Source organism: Vipera berus, assembly GCF_964194415.1.
Source record: "Vipera berus genome assembly, chromosome: 3".
NCBI classification, from domain to species: Eukaryota; Metazoa; Chordata; class Lepidosauria; order Squamata; family Viperidae; genus Vipera; species Vipera berus.
The window spans coordinates 66217296-66238164 of NC_138204.1; the positions used below are offsets into that span (position 1 = coordinate 66217296).

Genomic DNA, 20869 nt, shown 5'->3' on the forward strand with positions numbered 1-20869 from the left:
TACTATTATATATATATATACTATTTTTTATCCTTATGAGCTTCTCAGATTTGCCCCCTTTTTCTGGTTTGTTCTTTATTTTTGCAAGGCGAGATGGCCACTGTATATGTATCTCATGTGGAATGAGAATAGATGACACACAGTAGACCCTCTCTAGATGTTTGGATTATATAGGCAAATTCAATTTTGGCAAGATGTTGCCTGATGCATCCTGGCTACCCTTGAAAGGTACCTAGAACCAGTGCAACAACCATAAAATAAGTATTATTCTCCATTGGCAATAATCTGGCCACCATTTTCTGTAGCAGTTGCAGCTTCCAAGTCCTTTCTAAAGGCAGTCCCACAGAGAATATGATACTAGCCGAGTTGTAATTAGGGTATCTATTACATTCACAAGAGCATCTGGCTGAGATAAGCTTACAATTTTCCTCCTTTTCAAAGACTCTCCTAGGACTTAATTTATACTAGTAGTAATGAAGTAAAAAGAATAATATGTCAGTGCAATTAAAGGACTAAGTTTAAGAAAGGGCTAGGTAAAATCAGAAACTGTACCTAATTTGAAAGAAACAGGAAGCCGAGTTACTTTGATTACTTTCCAAATTACTTTGGATCAAATTACAATCATTTGCCAAATGTAAAATTAAGTTCTGCTAAAATAAACAGAATTTATTTTTATTTCTTCTCTTTTGACAAACATGTTTTTGTCTCTATTCTTCTTACTGCTATGCTGTCTCACAGGGCATCCTCACCTGTGCCAATGGAACCGACTGCTATTTTGAAGATGTCCCAGGAAGCAGAACAGCCTAACTAGGGAGGAACATTGTTCAGAGTTCAACAGAGCATTTGCAACAGCCAAGGCAAGACTTCCCAGACAACAATTGTCCAGCATGTTACTGCATGTCTCGAGGGTCCAATTATTAAGTAGCCCTTGGGCTGTGTCTTCCATAAGTTCTCATTCTGCATCACTTTCTGCCGAGGAAATACTTCCTATGGGTGAACCATTAGTGTCTCTTAGACCATGGAAATGTCTTCAGTTAAAATTTTTCTGGGCCGCATTGCACTTACTGGGAGCAAATGTTTCCCCCCATCTTTAGACATTTCAATAGAAAAGATTTTGCCAATTAAAGTAAACAGTCCTATTCTCAGCACCCTGTTTAAAACTATGAGAAGACTGAGAAGGTATGTGATTGCAGGATCCTTCTATAGGTTCCTTTTGTGAGGAGTTTAATTTTTAATCACCTGGCTATGTGTCTCAGATAGATAAAGAAATAAAGCTGATAATTAAGTCTGTAAAGAATATATGACCATGCTACAACTGCCTGAAATAGAAGCCCTGCTAATAAACTTTGAACCTTTCTGTATCAGCATATCAGTAACAAAACATTTTATGTATTCTAAAAGATGTATGTGTGTCTCAGTGGGTAGATGTTGTGTGTTGTATCCAAAGTATCTTCACCCTGGACTTTATTTGTGATGCTAAAATGCTGAGAACATCTGTGCATTAAAAGAATTAGAAATATATATATAAGATTTATTTATTAAATACAGACATTCTATTTTTCTGTCTCTAGTGGAGTCATTAAAACAGTAAAAGACCAAGAACTGCCACTACAAAACAGCAGTAATATTAAATTTTCAAAAGAAATGGCAATCCTCAGTAGGCTACTAATGATGTTACTAGGGAATATTAATTAGCTAAGACCCAATTTAAATTTGATTACTGGATCTAGCAAGAATGAATTTCAATGTGAGATTTGAATGTAAAGAAAAAATTGATTCAAACCAATTTGAGAACCGATGAAACAGTGCTATAATGGGAAGAATATACAGTAAATGCTTTAGCTACTGTACTTCATTTTTAGCGTATTGTACTATATTTTTTGGCAGAATAAGCTAGGTTTAGTGTTTACTAGCAAGCTTAGCCTCTTCTGGGAATGTCAGTTTAAAACATTTTTTAAAATCCTACAGTATGTATGTTATTGTATCTATATACTACTAAAACCTTAGCCTTGGTGGAGCAGTGGGCTAATGCCTCCTTAAGTAACACCAGCTGCCTGCAATTAGTGCAGGTTCGCATCCCACCAGGCTCAAGGTTGACTCAGCCTTCCATCCTTCCGAGGTAGGTAAAATGAGGACCCAGATTGTTGGGGGCAATAAGCTGACTTTGTAATAATGCCGCTTGGGGGGTGTATGAAAGCCCTAATAAGCAGGCATATACATAGAATGAAGGCTACTGCTAAGCTTGTAAGCTGCCCTGAGTCTTCGGAGAAGGGCGGGATATAAATGGAATTAAAATTTTAAAAAAAATTAAAACGTGCATTGTCATGACTTTTAACTGGGTGAAATAGTACATCATAGGGCAACATTTTTTGAATGAAGATAACTCAAATGAGCTAAGTTACAGAATGCATCCAAAATCAAGGACTCTTGATTCCTGAGGGAATGATATTTAGGAAGATCGTGGCTGCTTTAGTGCAACTGATTGCTACTGTGTGCTGGGCTGCTGCTACAGTTGTGTGATCTTTGTTTTCAATGTTCCCAGTCAGACTTGCAATCCTTTGTTCCTTCCCCACCCAGCAGTAACCGCTGGAAAGGGAAGGGAAGGGGGAAGGGAGAAAGGAAGGAACTCCTGCATGCCACTTCCCATGTTGCTCCCCTCATTTGTATGGCACCTCTTGGACCTCTACCCTCCCTAATCTGCAATGCTCCCGTATACTGTCCAGCCTGCACACTACCTCTTGCACACCCCCATACACATTTCCCAGCACACCCCTCCCGAGTGACATCCTCAACCATGAGAGTAGTAACTCTCATGCACCCATGACCTCTACGCATTCTTAATTTGTGCCAACAAGCACCCTACTTGACTTGCATTGTATGCTTTATACACCCCCTTCATACACCCTATGACTCCAACATGCTCTTTTCAACAGCACCTCTCATGAATCCCCAGGCATCTTTCCTGGCCTATACCTGTATGCCCCCCCCATCAAGTGATATCTCAGGTACCAACATACCCTTCTTAACTCACAAGGCACCTCTTGCACTGAAGAAAAAAGGGCTACTTTGCTGTTATTTGGCAAAGCACAGGACTTTCCCTCATCATAATATGACAGGGGGAGGGGAGACTTTTTCTCTCAGCACGCATTTTGAAACCTGAGCTGGCTCTGCCAACATGGAGAAAAATTGTGTAGCTAAGCGGTAAAGAGGTAATGCAGAAAGAGCGGGAAGGCCTCCTTTGCCCAGAATTGTCCCAAAAGTACTTTTTCAAAAGGCAACTGGAGTGATTTTCCTTGAGGATGTTTCACTTCTCATCCAAGAAGCTGACTGAGCTGAAGAAGCTGCAGCAAAATGTCCTCAAGGAAAAACAAAGTCCAGTTGCCTTTTGAAAAAGCACTTTAGGGGCAACCATGACCTGGATGATGGAGAATCTCCACAGACTTTTCCCCAGAATTACACCAACTCGGGTTTAAAAATGCATGCTAAGGATGGAAAGATGCTGCTGGAATTCTCCCACATGGCCTAGCGAGAGAGGACTGCTCTCCTTCCCTGTCCCCAACTCCTGAGCTCTGCAGATCTTCCTAAGGTAAACAAGGGATTGTGAGGAACAGTGAGGAACAAAGCAGGCCCAGTCCCTTTTAGGGTGGGGCTGGCAGGCAGGATGAGGGGGAAATAGATAGTGGGTGTGCTGAAGTGTCTCTACAATTGGTTGTAAGGGCAAAAGACCTGGAGGGTTCTGCAGAATTCATAACTTTGAAATAGGGTCGTTTATAGCTTTTGGGAGGTCTGTGGTAACTTTGAATGGTCAATTAAATGTTGTACCTTGAGGATTCCGTATATTCAGTGAAACTGTATACAATATAGGGCAATTCAAAACTGACTTTTTTTGTTCTTCATTTCAAGAATGATTTTAGCTTGGTTAATCATTTAGGTGGTGCGTAGGTTTGTTTATCAGGAATCTATTATCAGAAGCTTTGAATAGTTTATATGTAGCTCTAGGCTTGCTAGAAGAGTTACTGTTTCTGAAGGAGCTCATGTTCTTTTGAACTATTTTGGAAATTAACAGGAGGGTAACATAATGGATAGTTCAAGGTGAAAGAACTTTTTTCAGTTGATTATATAATCTTCAGAAGGACTTTACTCTGTATTATTAAAGTAAGATGTTGTTATAGAGATTAGTTAAATATGGACTGCTTAAAGTAGTTTATGAGCTTTTGTGTGTATGTGTCTTCATGTCTCTTGGTGACTGTCTGCACTAGTTCTTACAATGTGCTTAACAAGTTTATCACTGCATTCTTCCTAGGGTTGCGGGAGTGTGAGTTAAGGTAGGACTAGAACTCCCAGACTCCTAATCTCTAGCCTGGTGCCTCTTAACTACTACCCCAAATTGGCTCTACGTAGTTTATTGTTTTATTTCCCATTCTTCGTATTGTTCAGTGAAATTAGTTAAATGCTATTAATTATATAACATATCCTGGTGTTTGTTCATAACTTGGAAGCTGCATATAAAAATTTGCATACAATAGTCTGTATGCTGCTTTCGAGCTGCATAATATCTATTAAGCAATTAATTACATTTTTAATACTTAAGATGTTTGCAACAGAAAACATTTGAGCAAATCATAAAAATATCTTCTTGATCTAATGGATGGAGACACCAATTCAAAAATGTAATAAAGTAGTTAATTGCTTTTTCTCTGTACTGAAAAATGCATTATTAAAAAGTCTGTTTAAAATTGGCACATTTCAGAAGTGCAAATTCTGGAAGATGAATGCAAAACTGTTTCTTAACTGTTGGATTTTTCAATACTCAATTGCATGACTTATTTAAAAATCTCCTTTGCTGGTAGAGCAAAAGGACTGCACATTTTATTAAAATGTAAGTATATACTCGTGAACAAAAACTTTTATATTTTTGAGATAGTTATTGTTACTTAGAATGGGTTAAACCCTGACTACCTGAACATATTTTTCATTTGTGTGAGCAAATTAAAATACTGTAGGTACAATAATTATTGCAATTAACAAGGATTGGAAACCTCATATTGAAATATGGTTTGAATTAACTATGATTTACTATTACATAATTGCCTGCATCAAACTTAGCTTATTCTTCACACCAAACCCACTGCCCACTTATCCATACCTTGTATCAGAAAATATACAAGCTTAAGAAGATACTACATCTTCCTATAGAAATAATAATAATAATAATAATAATAATAATAATAATAATAATAATAATAATAATAATAATAATAATAATTTGGAAGGGACTTTGGAGGCCATCTAGTCCAACCCCCTATACCATTTCAAACAAATGGTTATACTGTCTCTTCTTAAAAACGTCCAGTGTTGGAGCATTCACAGCTTCTGGAAGCAGGTGGTTCCACTGATTAATTGTTCTAACTGTCAGAAAATTTCTCCTTAGTTCTAGGTTGCTTCTCTCTTTGGTTAATTTCCATCCATCGCTTCTTGTCCTGCCTTCAGGTGCTTTGGAGAATAGCTTGACTCCCTCTTCTTTGTGGCAGCCCCTGAGATATTGGAACACTGCTATCATGTCACCCCTTGTCCTTCTCTTGATTAGACTAGACATACCCAATTCCAGCAACTGTTCCTTATACGTCCCCTAATCATCTTTGTTGCTCTTCTCTGTACTCTTTCTAGAGTCTCAACATCTTTTTTACATCGTGGTGACCAAAACTGGATGCAGTATTCCAAGTGTGGTCTTACAACAGTAAATCATGTGATCACAACTTGTGACATTCCCAGCTTGCTTAACAACTGTGGTAAAAAATAGTTGTAAAATCAGGTCACATGATGATTTGCTGAAAGACTGCATGGCTTAGCAACCAAAATTCTGATCCCAATTTTGATCATAACTCAAGAACTACCTGTATATAATAACACAGAATGATGGACTAAATGGCATGATCCACCAGGATTCTTATGTTACAGAAATATGAAGAAAGGAAGGCTGATGAGAGATAATGCTCATATCAAATCCTAGTAACCATATAGATGTTTGCCATGATGATCTGTTCATAGCCTGGTCTTTCAGGTTTCCACTTTCACAGAATTATAGACTCATACAGAGACCAAGATCCTCATATAACAGGTCAAAAATTTGTGTATTTGAGCCTAGTCAACTGTGTCTTGAATGAGAACTCTGGATTGATTTGTCTAATGATACATCTATTTGTTTCTTTGGCTGCTTGTGGTATTTGCAAGACTTTTCTCCAACTCCAAAGTTCACAAGCATGAATACTCCTTCAGTCCTGCTTCTTCAAGTTCCACTTAATAATAAAACTGCTTGTATATTTAAAAGCATTTCACTGATTTTTTCATTCTCTGTTTTCTCTCTTTGCTTTGGCAACAAAATTCCTTTCCTTCCCATCTGCTCATTAACTTGCTTTATATCTGTCTGACTAGCTGAACTATAGGTTTAAAATACCTGCATATTTACTACACTCTTCACAGCTCATGCCATATATTTTAAAAGTTCATATTTGATCTTAGCATAATACAGGCATTTGTATTTTTTAGCAGAATATAGACATATGTATTTAATTGCTAGCCAACTACATGTAGAAGAATTATAATATTGCATTATTGGATAAAGATTTCACTGCTACAAATTTTGTCTCAGGGTAAGAAAATCCTAGGGGGACGCGGTGGCTCAGTGGGTTAGGACGCTGAGCTTTCGATCAGAAGGTTGGCAGTTTGGTGGGTCAAATCCCGAGTGCCGCGTAGCAGAGTGAGCACCTGTTACTCGTCCCAGCTTCTGCCAACCTAGCAGTTCGAAAGCACATAAAAATGCAAGTAGAAAAATAGGGACTACTACGGTGGGAAGGTAACAGCGTTCTATGCGCCTTTGGCGTCTAGTCATGCCGGCCACATGACCATGGAAATGTCCTCGGACAAGCACTGGCTCTTGGGCTTTGAAATGGAGATGAGCACCGGCCCCTAGAGTCGGAAACGACTAGCAGGCATGTGCGGGGGAACCTTTACCTTTAAGAAAACCCTGATTATTTCTGAAAGATGAGTAAATGTATTTATAAATATGTGATTAGATTAACATCCAGAAGTTACAAACTATTTAAGAAGTGATTAATATTCCAGCTTATTTGCTGACTTGATTCCAAGAAAGTTATTCAGGTAATCAACACGTGAATTGATCCATTTAGGTTTGTACTACTCAACACAATTTATAGTCAAATTAATCCTAAATTCCCTCTGTGTTGTATTTGTTTACCTTTAAATCACAGTCTCATTAAAAGGCAGGAAGTACGACCAGGAAATAATACTAAAAGCAGTAACATTAACTACACTAATATCTTTATATCACTTTTCCTGGTATGATTCCCGTTAGGCACTTTGAGACATTTATGTATTCATGCTGTATTGAAGATTTATATATGATCACAATAATGAGGACCAATTATCAAGCTTTTGAGGTGGTAAAAATGCATCCTCAGGCTAAGCACTGTGAACCAAGGGCAGTATTTAACAATGAATAAAGAACAAAAGAGATGCACGCCAGAAAATATGATATATTGACTGTTTTCTCAAAGTAGGTGATCAGAAAGGAAGTGCTTTCAGAGGACCGTTCAAGCATTTGGTAGCAAGACTGCAAAAGAAGGAATGGGCTAAAGCTCTTTTTTAAACATAACAATAGTATATTTATTATTTATTTATTTAACTTGTATCACACCTTTATTATATCTACAAATAACTCCTGGCAAACGTATCCAACAAACCGTCCTCCTATTTTTCCCACAACAACAACCTTGAGTGGTTTGTGGGCTGAAACAAGAGTGACTGGCCCAAAGTCACCCAGTTGGCTTCCATGGTTAAAGTGGGACTTGAATTCATGTTTTCCTGCTTCTACCCTGGTGCCTTAACTACTGGACCAAACTGGTATGGACAGGCTTTTGATCTTTAAGTATTTTTTTAATACTGAAGAATCAAGGTAAGGTATTAAGATAAGCAAGCTTAAATTTACTGCTTTTATCATAACTCTTCCTTCCCTTTGTACCCTTTTCTTTTGTTGAGCACAACATACGCATAATTTGTTGTGAATTAGTGCTGCCTGTCAAAGCCTGATAAACAGATTTTTAGCCTGGAGAAAAAGTCAAGATGGTATATTAAGGACAGTACATCAGAAATTGTTTGTAGTTGAATTTTGCATGGTTCTGGTGATGGGATTGCATCCTCTAAAACATTGGAGACCAGCAGCTTAATGGTTTCTTTAAATATAATTTAAGAACAAGGAACTGCTTCTGTGGCAAACACCTTCCCATTGATCACACAAATCATTGAATTACACAATTCAAAATAAGAAAAACCTGATATCTGAAGTCACGATGTAAAAAAGATATTGAGACTCTAGAAAGAGTACAGAGAAGAGCAACAAAGATGATTAGGGGACTGGAGGCTAAAACATATACTGTAAGGAACAGTTGCTGGAATTGTTTATACTAGGCATAAAGTAAGTATTTTGAACAGATTATGCCTATAATTTCTGGATCATATAAACTTCTGACCAAAAATAGTCCAAAATTCACACTGAAAATATTGTAACATTATTAAAAGTTTTGCTGTCTTTAGGCTACATTTTGCCTGAGATCCTGTGATTGATACGGTTCTCTTGTCTGTTCCAATGCTGTAAACACTATATTCTTGTCCAATTGATTCTATTCCATGCTATGGTGCAGACACATTTCATTTCCTGCTGCTACAGTCTGGAAAGAGTACTTTGGATGCAATTTATTTCCAGTTTCTTTGTTATAGGGATGGACCGTGATGCTGTATCATTCTCCGAATACATTTTATCACTCTAAACAAATAATCTCTGCTGGGATAAGCAGACATGCTATGTTCCTACATGCAGAAGTTGGTGGACATAGTTAAAATATTTAATTTTAAGAAATAACAAGTTCTTGATCTACTCGTCCTTGCAGTAAGACCATTCACTCACTTAAAACTCTTTAAAATGTATCATCCAAGGATTAATTTATCCTTAAGTTTTACTTTCTCCTGATTCTCTGGACATACCAGAAAAGTTCAGATAAAATATTTTAAACTTCCTAATAACTGCAACTAATGATGGCAAATGGAAAATTCAAAAGATTCATTTGATCTTTATGATGCTACAAATCAAGTCAAAAGACTTTCTTCCATTTGTCAGATGCATGATGTGGTGCAAATTTCCTGATATCACTTTCTCTCTTCTTTGTTTAAACATACCAAACTGCAGTGCTTTTTTTGTAAAAGAAAAGGGTGCCAGAACTCACACATGTCATACAACCCGTCTTGCCTACCCTACAAGGTTCCATCCAAAAAAGGTGCCGGAACTCCGTTCTGAGCGTTCTAATGACAAAAAAAAAGGCCTGCCAAACTGTAAATTTAGGTAGAGACAAAGGAATATGATTTGCATGCAGATAAATCCTAGAATCTGTTTTAGAAATCTCTGTCTAAAACATGATGATTTTGACATCCTGGTTAATTACTTCTTTTAGTGAAAACAACACTGACTTAGATAACAGTCAGACATAAGTTAAGGGAGTTTCATATATATTGGAAAGAAAGAAAAAACCTAGCTGGAAAATCTGATTGCAGTTAGTCCCTCTGATAATGCTCAAAGCTTCAAGTTTTCAGAAAAAGTGCAAGGTCTCAGCCTTCAACAATCTTCATGACTTCCAGCCCCACCCTCATAATATCCATCAAGTGACAGTGAAAGACTCTGGGGTCTTTGCAAAGCTTTTTCCATGTTGCAATTAATATCTACATACACGTACAAAACAGATGACTTTTCAGAATGTATGAAAATGTGTTCAGGTGAGCCTAAAATAGTAATTCTGCTCCCTTGAGAGGCTTCAGGTACTTTAAGAGTAAGGTGAGCAAGGGTCTTCATGGAAAAGAACCACGAAGGGCAGGTTTCCGGTCATCTGCCTCTAGAAAAGAGTGTGCCCTAGATTTTAAAGTTCTGAACAAAAATGAAATGGCCAATCTCATCCTAATTCTCTGTTAATGTGGAAAACTGAAAACCTATGAAACATGCTCCTAAAAAGCAATTCAGCTAGGGTGTACAGCAGTAATTCCTTCTCACTGCAATATAATAACTGCCATTGAGAAAATGATGTCCAGAATGTCATGAAAAGAATAAGCACAGACACATCACAGAACCAGCTCAGAAAGGAAATAAAGTTTTGGAAATAACACTTTGTGTGGTTCAGCACTGGTTTCTTTCCATAATAAAGCTGAATGTGCTTCAAAAATCTTTTGGGAGAAGTGTGTCAGACATTATGCATGCATGAAGACAGCATTTCTCTACGATTAAAACAGCCTCACTTTTTATGGCTACTCTGCAAGCCTGAATAACAGTTGTGGCTGCTTTAAGAAGCACATTTATTTTAATGAGTTGACACTTAAAGCAGCTACAGTTTCTTTTCAGAAGACGCAAGGAAAGTGTGGCTACTTTGACGAATAGCAAGGACTTCTTCTGAATCATTTTAAAATACACATAGCCACTGTCCACTGTACCTTTGAATTCTGGTCACTGTAATATTTCTATAATGATGGCTTCCCCATGACTAAGCTTTCTACATAATGAAATGATTTCAACCAGCTCAGTGAAAAATTCTTTATTGGCTGCAATAAGGAAGATGTCAATGCTGCAAACGTTAGATGTTTTTGTTCTGACAATATAAGAGGCAGTCTTTTCCTTTAAAATGTTTTGCTTTGAATCAATGAAGCTGGGGGCGGGGGATCAGAATGTTAACCCGGTTGTTTTAAACAAGATAAGGTATGGCAAGCTACAGAAAGGAAGTGAAATTTGGCATGTTAAACAAATTGGAGAATGTGATTTATGACATGCAATTAAGGGAGGGAATTGTGTATGATACGATGTGCTCAGGGGAGGAGAATTCAGATTCTGGCATCCATCCATGAGTGCTGATGCTTTGTTCTCATTATTATAGACTTTTTAGAATGAACAATGCTGGAATGTTCTTTGATCTGTCTCATTAGTCAGAACCATGACAGAAGCATCAAAAATAAATGCAGCTGTTTCAGTCTTTGGTAGCATGAAATGAAAACAGCAGGTATAGTAGAACTTTTAGAGGGCATTTTGCTTAGTTCCAACTATTATTTTTAAGGATTTTAGTGTGCATAAGGATTTTTTTAAAGAAAAAATTCTTGGGCTTTTTGTAAGGTAGAGTAGCAAGGATGAGAAAAAAAGAAGAAAACCTAAATTGTTCTACATTAGCTGCTAAATTGGCAGAAGTGAGAAAACACAGAGATATACCAAACAGATAAATAGGCTACAGAGGAAGAATGGCATTTATAGCCTGGTTACTTTTAAATATTTAAACCAATGCCTGTAAGTATTAGCAAGGCATCTACTTAACTAAGTTGTGCATTGAAACCAATGCCTGTAAGCATTAGTCATGCATCTATTTACTATTTACTAAACTGTACAAAATGTATCTCAATCCTGCAGAACTTAAAAGGTTTGACTCCAAGCTGCATGCCTGTTTGACCTACATCAGACTAGTCAGCCTTGAACCCACATTCAAAGTGCTAAAAGCAAAGCTAACGTTTAGTTGTGTCAAGAGGATTAGATCAGAAATGTAACATTCCATTAGCACAAGACGTATCAAAGTTAAGGCTGGCCATATCCAAGAAATTTGAGAGCTGAGAAAGTGCATGAAGTTGGCATATATTTATCTCTGATAGGCAATGAAGTTAGATTTCATTAGGCAGTAAAGTTCACTGGTTAACTCCCAATTCCCGCAGGGACCCCACCACTGTGCCCTTTCTAAAATCCCTGTTTTTATTTGAAAATCTATTTCAATAGTTGACTTAATGCTCTGTTAAAGATAATCATCCCCTCAAAACTTTTTAAAACTAAAGAATGATGTATGTTACAATTTCCTATCTTTCTTGGCAAATCTAAAAAAGAAAGAAAAATGGAAAGAAATCACACCATGCGGTAGACACAAAAACTAATTGTTCATGAAAGTAGCTTGCCTTTCTGAACTGCTGTGCTCAAAGGAGTTTTATCAACTGTTCTTATTTAGAAGAGGTAGTTGTTTTCATTACAATCTGGGCTGGTGCTCTCTATCCTGAATATGTCAGTTATTACAATATGGTTCTTGTGAGGCAAACTGAGGCTTCCATCATGTAAAGCAGAAGAATGGGTCCTCAGGAAATGTGGTACTTGGCTTTACTGCCTGTTGTGTCTTCATTTTTCCTGCACTATAAACCATTTCTCTTACTCTCCCTCCCCTGCACTTACATTTTGTGCCTTTTTTCCCAATACCAAATAGGACACTGAATCAGTGTCCACATGGTAGTAAATGGCCTTTAATCTGCAGACACTTAGATGAGTCAGCACAGCTGAATATATTGATGGAAGGAAGACACTGATGAACAAACTGCAATACAACACAAGATGGTCATACTGACATGAAAACTCATATTGACATCAAAAATCGAAATGATCAGAGTAGAAAAAAAAATGAATGGCATATTTTCAAGGAGATGTTTCAGAAAGGTAGAGCAACGCTAACTCCCTGAACAACAACAGTATTGAGAGGCCAGTTAACGTATCTGGAAGCGCAGGGATGCATAGCTTCCTCTGGTCTGAAATGCAGAAGGCCTTTGAATAGAGTTTCAGGATCTCACTTCAAAAAGTGATGGAAGGGGCCAGGTTATTTATGTGCAATTTGAATAAAATAAAGCATATCTTAATTAGTCTCTATCATTAATTATTTATTTCTTCAGTTTTCAGAGGCAGAATGCTCAGGTCAAGGATATCTGCGTTTAAATAAGATCATCTTCAACTTGGGAATACAACGAATGTTTTAAAGATAAAGGTAATGGCAACGGTGACATTTGCTTTTTAGCAGTGTCACTAATGTCTTGATGACATAATATTTTTAAATAACTGTTTGATTATCATAATGCACGGATATGGTTAGACTACACTTTGTATATCCGATCATTTCAGTCTTAGAAATATACTATTCTAACTGAAAGAAAGTCTTAATCAAAAATTTGAAAATTATATATATATATTTATATATATATAAATTTTCAAATTTTTGATTAAGACTTTCTTTCAGTTAGAATATATATATAGAATATATATATGTTTTAAATGTTTGTTAAGCATTCAGAATACACTTGCTTAGTCCCAGACACAGGACAAATCTTATTTCCTGTTTCAGCCTAGCCCAAGGCCATCTACAGGCAGTAGCCACAGCAGTGGCAGCTCATATTTGTGTAATTTTTTTTTTGCTTGTTAGCAAGCCAAAAAAAAAATTACACACACCCACACCTATATATATATATATATATATATATATATATATATATATATATATATATATATATATATATAGGTGTGGGTGTGTGTATATATGTATATATATATATATATATACACACACACACACACACACACACACATATACATATATTGCTTAAGTAATTTTTAAAGTATGTAAAATGTTTTTGAAAATATATCTCAGAGTACTTGTGTTAAGAAAAAGTTAAAGAACATGATGTACTAGTTTAAAGAAAACTTATATGTTTATCAAAGGAAGAAAAAAAGATATTATTCTATAAGGGTAGTTTGGAGGGTGGGAGCTACATTCAATATTAAAGTTCAAAGCTTGTATGTTAAGAAGTTAAAGAAGAAAAAAGTATTACAAAGTTTTGATTTTAGAAAAGTATTTAAAGAAAGTTTAGCACTTTTCTTTTAAAAAAGGGGTGGGGTGGGGAAAAAAGAGTACTTTTCCTAGTAAGGTCGAAGAATATGAAAGTATATAGTTAGCTTTGTTAATAAAAATGGTGACAGTTTATAAAGATTATTAAGTGCCAATAGAAATACATACTATTTCCACAACCAGGGAGGTAAAGCAGGAATGGTTAAATTGATCGTTCTATTTAAAGAGGAGAATATACTTGAGTATGTTTTTCATTTGAATACCACTTCTGGATTTGTGCTTGTGATGAAAAAAATGTAATTTTAATTTTGATTTCGTCAATTAAATAGATTTGCTGTTATAGAAATAGCTAGTTATATTAATGTGTAAAAACAAAAAGTTGAGACTAGAGTGCTTTTATTTTGTACTGTGCTAAAAAGAGTCAGAAATCAATACCTTTTTTTTCTTTTCCCTTGTATCTCACACCTTCTTTTCCCTTTCCTTTTCCTTCCCTTAATCTCTTATTTCTATTTTTCTTTGTATTTTATATTTTATATATTAAATATAAAATTCCTGGCAAATAGATGGGGAAGAAATGGAGGTAGTGACAGATTTTATTTTCCTGGGCTCCAAGATCACTGCAGATGGGGACTGTAGCCAAGAAATTAAGAGACGCTTGCTCCTCAGGAGGAAAGCCATGGCAAATCTAGACAGCACACTAAAAAGCAGAGACATCACCCTGTCAACAAAAGTGCATATAGCCAAGGCTATGGTCTTCCCAGTTGCAATGTATGGCAGTGAAAGTTGGACCATAAGAAAGGCTGAGCGCCAAAGAATTGAGGCCTTTGAACTATGGTGCTGGAGAAGACTCCTGCGAGTCCCTTGGACTGCAAGGCGATCAGCCAATCAGTCCTAGAGGAGATCAACCCTGACTGCTCTTTAGAAGGCCAGATCCTGAAGCTAAAACTCAAATACTTTGGCCACCTAATGAGAAGAAAGGACTCACTGGAGAAGAGCCTAATGCTGGGAAAGATTGAGGGCAATAGAAGAAGGGGACGACAGAGAATGAGGTGGCTGGATGGAGTCACTGAAGCAGTAGGCGTGAGCCTAAATGGACTCCAGAAGATGGTAGAGGACAGGAAGGCCTGGAGGAACATTGTCTATAGGGTAGCGATGGGTTGGACACGACTTCGCAGCTAACAACAACAATATTAAATAAAATTTAAAAAAAAACAACAAGAAATATACCATTCTCATTCTAAATCCCACAAGATAAATACATTGAATTAAATTTAATTTGTATACCCATGATCTTTATTATTTTTAAAGCACTTCTATGTATATTTGTTAAAACAGTATTTTAGTGATCTCATTTTGCACTGAAATGTTTTGGCTCTTCCTGAATTGTTGAAAGAATTAAAGTGCATTCTATTCAACATTTTTGGAAGAAATGCAATGTCACCAGCTATTTTTGTGATATACAGACAATCCTTGACTTATCACCATTTATTCAACAACCATTTAAGATTATGACAGTGCTGAATGAAGGGATTTATGACCAGTACCAGAAGTTATGACTGCTGCAGTGCCTTCACAGTCGTGTGATCACAATTTGGATGCTTGGCAATCCACCTGCCCTTATAACCAACTGCAGGGATGCTGAAACTGCCCCTACTCATTTACCTTCCCCCCATCCCCCCTGCTGGGTTCCTTTGGAGTATTTCTCACTCACCTGGGCCTTGGGCTTCCTTCCTGCCTGGCTATTCTCACAATCTGAGAATTGTGGCCATTTGTAAAATGGTGCCCACTTCCAGAATGGCTTCTATATAGGAAGGTTGCACATCACTTTGGCTGATTCTCTTTTGGAAAGGTGATCTTCTGAAATGCCTATCAGAAAGAACATCCTGCCAATGTGCCATGTGGCCTTTTTCCCCTCATGCTCTTCTGGAAGTGCCTGCCATTCTTGAAATCAGTCTGCAGGAAGGCTGTGTTGACTCAATGTTATTTTGGAAAGGCAATCTTCAGTAGGGATAAGTGAAGCAAGGTGTGATGGGGTGATGAAGAGGTCCAAGGGTGTGGGATGCAGTGAGGCGGAAAGATGTGTAAGGTGTGCTTCAGGTGTGGGAGAGTTCCTGGGAAGCCTGGTGCAGTCCACATGTGAGCTACGGAGGTGTTGCAGTACAACAGGGTCTCCCACATGCCTAGGCACCCTATGCTGTAATTAACAACCCATGCAGTCACTTAGCGATTGCAATGGGAAAAGCTGGGATTGTGGTTGTTAAGCAAGGTGATCACATGGGCAACTCACATAATGATTATTACAACTTACAACCATAATTCCAGGTTTAACTGTGGTCATAAATCAAGTACTATCTGTGATTTAATCCTACATAGAACATTGTTTCTGAACACCAATCAGAGACTTTAGTAGCACATGGTAAAAACCTCATAATAAATAAATCATAAATAATATTTAAGGAAAACTAAACATAATGCACTTTCACCTCTTTATTTATTCAAACATGTATATTGTAAACCTATAGACAGCATGCTTACCAAGCAATTTTGAGAAATATGCAATGTAGTAATAAGGTTATGATCTGAGCCAGGAGATATTTTAATCATGGATAGAAAAGTGTGGCTAAAATTATTATTGTTCTATTTTCACAGAGAGACATTGCACCACTTTCACCTTTACCCAGTAAGCTCTATGATCCTTCTTCTCAAGTGTGATGATCAGAGTTGGGATTAGCACAGCATGTAGCATGAAGATATTTGAAACCCTTCTGCATCAATGGCCAAGAGTTTCTCAAGAGAGATATTGAGAAACAGCTTCTCAAAAAGTTAAGATTGTGGAATGTCAATAAGATCAGAGTTTAGGTGACCTTCTTTGCCTAGGGAAAAAGGCAAGTTACAGGATTCCAGGATGGGAAAACAGGGACATCATTAGGAAAGAAAGAAAGAAAGAAGAGAAGTGTATTGTTATTAGTAAAGGTTTAGCTGCAGAGAAATCCTTTGCACCTTATGGAAATGTGAATACACATCTCATTCTAATTCAAATAGGTCACAGTCTCTACTTTTTGAATGTTGATCTCTCCTGTCTTTTCTTCTGGCTTATTATTGAAAATGTACTTTGTTGACAAGCAAGAATGGCATAGCTGGGATTATCAATTTAAATGAAAGTTCAGAACTAAGCTGATAAGCTTTTAAATAAATTTGGCTAGATAGACACAGCATCATTAATTTTTCCTCTCCCACTAGTACAAGTAGCAATCTGTTCCAATTAAAGGTGCAGTTTTTAATGGCATCAAATTCCAATGTATGTGTCAGCCTCATTGTGTCCATACAAATAAATTGATAAAGGTACTCTACAAAGATATGTAGACATATCCACACTTCCCGATGTAAACCACCACACTTCTCCTCTCGTTCGTTCCCTATCCCAATGCATGCATGAAAAGCTAAGTCTTTTCAGACATGAAAAAAGACTTAAGTTAGCTTAATCTTAAGTTAGCTTAATCTTTTTTTCATACACTAGAGAATGCAGTGAATGATTTGTGCTACAAATTTGTTCATTTATGAAATTCAAAGGCCACTTTGAATTCTAACAGAGCACAACAATAAAAACAAAACAAAAAACAGAAGCTTAACAACAAAGACATTGATGCCACCAAAATGAATCTGGAAAAGTCTGGAAAAAAACCCCACCAAGAAATCATTCAAAAGACCAGAATACCACAGAAGAAGGCTATCTGGAGGTATGTGGCTTTTTTTAAAATAAAGGCCCAGGTTGGGAACCACACCCATTTTAGAGAAAATGCTATTCTAGAGAGCAGTTATCATGGCAGATAGGTTCTAATTCCTGAGTCCCACCAGGTGGCATTTATTTTTAAATCTGTGGGACCTAGAGCACGATGATGCTATCAGAATGTTTGGGATGACCAAGAACTACTGCAAATAGGTGACCCCCTAAAATAGCCGTAATAGCTCATCCTTCTACATTCTGGACAAACTGCAGCTTGAAGTTGTCTTCAAGAATAACCCTTGAATTAAATTATTTAATTTAATTTAATTTAACTTTTCCATGATTCCCCAAGCATTCTTGGTATTTGGCTTCTTCCGGGGGTTCTATTAAAAGCCAAGAAGCCTGTGATAAGACTTCACTTATTTTATGCCTTCATACCTTCATGCTGCATGTCCCCTCCCAATAACACTGGGTGTTGTTGATAAACAAAGTGTGATGATGAAGAAAGATAGGAAAGGATAAATGTTTAAAGGTCATTTTTTTTGTCTTTAGAAATTAAAATGAAAGAGGGAGCAAATACTGTAAAAATAGTTTTGTTTCTTTGTGTAAGTTTTCCAGCTAGGAATTATCACATTCTATAGCAAATGTTATAGAAATTCCCAGGAAAAATAAATGCATCACTAATGGGATGATAAATTATCTGTCTGGAGTGTGGAATAGGTTTGCTGCCTGGCTTAAGTAAGTTGTCTATATTCCTGGAAGGCACTGCATGCAGATGCTACTCTGAATGCCATCTGGACGCTACTTTTGAAGATACAAGAAAAGAAAGCAATGTAAACTTAAAATATGGCAAGGGAGTACAAGCAGTCCAACACAAATGAAATACCTGTGGTAGAAATCACCTAGCAATATTCAGTGAAAACATATAATAATATAAGAAGCTTAGCTGCTTGCTGACTGGTCAACAGAGGTCTGCTTATTCTCAATTAAAATGCTGCTGTTGTTTTAAAAAGTGGCCTTGTTCTACACTGTGTACTGAACCATAATTAACAGCTTACCTTTAGAAATCATGTACTGTTATTTAAGACATTATGGCTCTCTTAATAAAACTGTACTACTCTTAAACCATTCGACTGGTATCAGCCATAACTGGGTCAAAGGTGAATCCATCTTTGTCATAGGGATAAGAAACCTATGGCATTTGTGAGGATGATATATTACAATTCATAGCATCTTTCATCCTTCGTTATGTTGCCTGGATTGATGAGACCTATGGTTCATCTACATCAGAAAGGCTGCATATTCCATGGTGGCTCAATGGGTTAGGACGCTGAGCTTGTCGATCAGATAGTCGGCAGTTTGGTGGGTCGAATCCCGAGTGCCATGTAACAGAGTGAGCACCTGTTACTTGTCCCACCTTCTGCCAACCTAGCAGTTCAAAAGCATGTTAAAAAAATGGAAGTAGGAAAATAGGGACCACTACGGTGGGAAGGTAACAGCGTTCCGTGTACCTTTGGCATGTAATCATGCCGGCCACATGACCACGGAGACGTCCTTGGACAAGCACTGGCTCTTCGGCTTTGAAACGGAGATGAGCACCAGCCCCTAGAGTTGGAAACGATTACAACACATGTGCGGGGGAACCTTTACCTTTACCTTATGGTTCACCTACATCAGAAAGGCTGCATATTCCTCACTTGTTCTACAACATATTTTTGTTTTTAAATGTGTGGAAATGTGTTTGAATGTGCAACTAATAGTACTTTATTACCAAGCAAAATCTAGATTGACAGAAGTCTTTCAGAAGACCTACACCCATTAACATCAAAATTAGTGTGTCTTGAGTCCCAATACACTCATTTAGAGATAGAGATAACCTTCTCTTTGTAGGAATATATGATTAATCAACTGCAGGCAAAACTGAATCAGGAAAACGGGGAATGGATAGATCTTAATATAGCACTGTGAGTCGTTTGAAAGCCTTCATAAAACTGTAAACAGATAATTTGGACATGTTGATAGGAAGATTAGGTTTTATTGTTTCTTGAGTGACAGGATTGGTGAAAGATATTTGTGGTTTGCCTCCTGTTGCTAAAATCCAATGACAAGCAAAACCTGACGTTTATATAATAGGAAGGCTTTCAGGGAAATATGAGAAACAGTTCATTAAGAAGCTTGTGCTTTGGCAAATTTTAATTTCACATGATAGAATTACAATATTTAGAAGGTATGTAAAATATTGAAAGATGTCATTTGGTGAAATCTACTTTATTTGTTTTTGCTCACATGTATTTGAAGAGTAGGAAGTTTTATCTAAAGCAGCTCTCCTTGATTTGGGGCCCTCCATGTATCTTGGACTTCAAGTCCTAGATTTTGGCTAGGAATTTTGAAAAATGAACTTCATACATCTGGGCGCCAGCAGTTGGGAAAATTTGGGTTGAAGGTGAAGGTCAAAAAGGTTAAGGAAGACTGACCATAATCACGATAGGAAAAATTTCAGGAACAGCTTAAAGTGGCCTAATATCCAGAGCCAGAATAGACAACAAATCCATTTTCCAGTATACAAATATTTGCAGTTGTTAAATTCAATTTGTTTTCACAGCAGATTAATTTTGACATTCAGCAATAGAACCAGAAAATAGCTTTGCCAGTGCCAACTTTCCTCAAAATGAAAACAAGTACTATCTTAAATCAGCTGCACTGTTATAAGGTACAATGGACTAAAAGGGGAGAATAAGGAAATCATTTTCTACTGATTAAGTTAGTTGAAAGTAAGTAAGTATCCTTGGGTATGTAAATCAGACAGAGATAAACTAGGTAATCTTGACACAAACTGAATTTTAAAGAATTGTCTAATAGAGAAAAATTGAATATAAATAAACCTGTTTGCATTATATATAATTAGTGCATGCTTCATTTTCCTTTTTTAATAATTTGTAGAGAAAATATCAAAATGATTTGATTTGTGTTTGATTTTCTGTTATAATCTTTCTTTTAAAATATTTAAAATGTCTTAATTTCTGACAACATGAATATTTATTACGTTCAGAACATACTAAACTAGATCTACTTTAGGCATAAGGAAATCAATGGGACAGAAGGACTAACTCATTCCATTAATTTCAATACATCTACTAAAAAAATGATACATCCACAGGACACTGTAGCAATGTTAATATACATACAACAGCCTTATGTATTTGCATCTCATTGTCTGATACTAGTGTGCAAATCAAGGGAGCTGCACGATGGTGTCACCATGCACATTTTATCATTTGCTTCTCACTGTCCTATGCAATAGGATTTAGAATGCACTTTAATCCCAGCTAAGTGTTTATATAAAACTGTACTTTAAGGGCCAGAGCTATCTCTGTCCCCAACTCTTTCTCCTTCTACTACTAATTTGTTT

The 20869-nt window shown here is 36.8% G+C and overlaps 1 protein-coding gene across 3 annotated transcripts in view; it reads right to left on the reverse strand.

Moving 5' to 3' along the window:
• DAB1 (DAB adaptor protein 1) overlaps window positions 1-20869 on the reverse strand; it is a gene marked incomplete at both ends in the record, with an annotated part of 190263 nt that overhangs the window by 17075 nt on the left and 152319 nt on the right. The gene's annotated exons all lie outside the window — the stretch shown is intronic.